The sequence below is a fragment of the Elephantulus edwardii genome, unplaced genomic scaffold, assembly GCF_000299155.1.
Source record: "Elephantulus edwardii isolate Elephantulus edwardi_28Jun2011 unplaced genomic scaffold, EleEdw1.0 scaffold00206, whole genome shotgun sequence".
Taxonomy (NCBI): domain Eukaryota; kingdom Metazoa; phylum Chordata; class Mammalia; order Macroscelidea; family Macroscelididae; genus Elephantulus; species Elephantulus edwardii.
The window spans coordinates 182,218-185,166 of NW_006399956.1; positions in this window are offsets into that span (position 1 = coordinate 182,218).

Below are 2,949 nucleotides of genomic sequence, written 5' to 3' on the forward strand. Positions count from 1 at the left end.
ACACAGCATGCTGTGATAAGGTCACTAGAAATCAAAACTTATTAGAGGGCTCCTAAAATCATTAACAATAAAAACAACCTTTTAATTTGCATCTAGATTAACACAACAGTCTCTGATTCCTAGAAATAAGCTTGCTAAGAGAGAAACCAGATAGTACATAATATGTAATGCATTCTATGATGATGTCAGTTTGAAGACGTATGTGTGCGTGATTCAAGCTATGGTCTTTCCAATCACCTGCTATGATTCTGAGAGTTGTACAATGAATAAGGATAGCAGAATAAGGATGCACTTGAGTTGTGGTATTGAAGATGAGTGTTGAATATTCCATGGACTGCCAAAAGAACAGTGATTTGTCTTGGAGAAAGTGCAACCAGAATTTTCCTTAGAGGCAAAGATGTTGACACTCTCATATTTTGGACATGTCGTAAGGAAAGGCTATTCCTTGGAAAGGGACATAATGTGTAAAGTGGTGGAAAGCCAGAGAGGGAGAGAAAGATTCTTGATAAGATAGATTGATACTATGTCAGAAGCACAGGACTCAAATAAGTTGAAGATGATAAGGATGGTATAAGATACAATAAAGTTCAGATCTATTGTTTACAGGGTCACTATGAGTTGTATTCAGACTCAATGACACTTAAAAACAGCAATATTTTGTATAGTTATCATAATTATACCAACTATTTTTTTAAGAAAGTATTCAAGATTAAGTATATTAGTAGCCTAATGGGTAAGAGAGCTGTGCTGCCAACTGAAAGGCTAGAGTTTCGAATCCACCAGCTGCTGAAAAATGTGCAGTTTCTTCTGATGCTGTCTACTGCCTCTGAAAACCCAGTGGAGGGTCAGCTATAAGTCTGACAGCATAAAACAACAATAACAATAACAACAACAACACATATTAAAACTAGATGGAGTCAAGGATTGGCAAGTTTAGGTGGTGTTATGAATTTCTGAGGTAGTGTTTATGAGAAGCCACTTTAACAAGGGAAAATGTGCATAAAGAATTATCCAAAAGTACAGTAAGCATTATTAGAGCCAATCTAAATGTTCTGAGGTGAGAAATAGCTCAATGTATTTGAAGCAAAGCACAGGGGATGGAGAAGACAAAAGTCAAGAGCCAAAGTTGAAAAAATTGGACCTATGTTCACTGCTCCATTCATCTCTCCATTCACTTCACAACTGAGACTCCACCTTGTACTAAGATCCTCATTTAATTTTGGTTGGCAGTTCTGTAAGAATTAGGTTATTTTCTTCATTTTACAATCCATTGGAATGTAGCAAAATGACATATCTAAAGTAATATTTTATAAAAAGAGCAAAGGCCACATGGATATGGCCCCATATCCAACCTTTACCAACTTCACAGGGAGGAACTCTCCCCTTCCACAGCATTAATAACACAAAATCAATTCCATGAGGCCACACATGCCCCCTATGCTCCCTTACCTCTTTCTACTCATTTCAACACCAATCTTTCTGCTTTGCAGGGTCCAAAATCTGAGGCAATGTCTCACAGACCACACAGAACCATATTGGGGAAGTCAAAAGCTTATAATCCAGATCAATAAAAAAATACAGTCAAGACAGATCCTCAACTGTGCACATTGGGGAAGTCAAAAGCTTATAATCCAGATCAATAAAAGAACACAGTCAAGACAGATCCTCAACTGTGCACACAGGCACCTCAGCCTCAAGCCTAGCGGCTCTAAGTGTTTCTGAGCTCTCAGTCCTACCAATATTGGTTCCTGCTCTCAAACCCTAAAGTCCCATCTCACATCAATTCTCCAGGTTGGCCATGGCTATTGCTGCCATCCTGAAGCTGTCCTACATTTTTCTGCCACCTCTTCACCCGGGTGGAGAAGGTCTCTCTTTTCTGGCTGGGGAGGATTCTATCTCTGCAGCTAAAGCTGTTCAATTTATTGGCTAGACTAGATAATCCTCTTGTAGATTTTTTAGACTGGTCAATTCACTTGTGGAATGGTAGATAGCCAATCCCTTTGTGGATAAGCCAGTATGCTGCAATTTGCATAGTTCCACCTATCCACATGGTTCACTCATCCATATCCAAATAATCCCAGAAAAGCCATATTAAAAGACGAAACCTGTACATGCCTAATAAGATGCTTAAACAAACAAAAGCATCCTTTTTTCCAAAATAAATTCTTTTTCTGCTAGGCAATGTCTCAAGAAGATGTTTATAATTTATGGTTCAATGACATCAGAAGCATCTGATAGCATGTTTTGTGCTGGTACACTCTTCTGGCTTCTATTGGGCAGACCCAGACTAAGAATTGGCCCAGAAATTAGCATATCTTCAATGAGAAGATGCATTTTACTCAGGTGTCATTGGGTTGGTTCTGGTAGTTCTCTGCTGATGAAATTCTATGACTACTTTTGTGTTATCCTGAGCAAAATTAACCTCACATTAATGATACTATTTAATAATTTCTGTATCCTGTTGGATCAACTTTCTTTGGAATGGATGCAAATATGAATCTTTTCAAGTTAGTTGGCCAGGTATCTGCCTTCCAAATTTCTTGGCATAGACAAGTAGGCCCTTTCAGTGTTACATCTCTGTGTTGAACATCTCAGTTATTATTCTGTCAATTCCTAGAAGTTAGTTCATGAGTAGTAGTAATAAAGTAGAAAAGCATCTAATAAAATACATTTAACAGTTCCTCTGGAGATTCTCTTGCCCATACAGGTATGACAATCTTATAAAACTGTGTGAGGACAAGAAGAGATAATACAAATAAAGTGTTTAGAAAAACCCCTGGCATGTAGTAAGTACCTAATAAATGTCAGTTCTTATTAATATACTAAGGCTATTTTAATTGATAATTTGATACAGTCAGAGGAGGTTATGAAAGTGAAAAGAAAGATTGATTTTGCAAGAGGATAGACACTCTCTTCCAATGTGATTTACAGCCTCTGAAAACACACTGG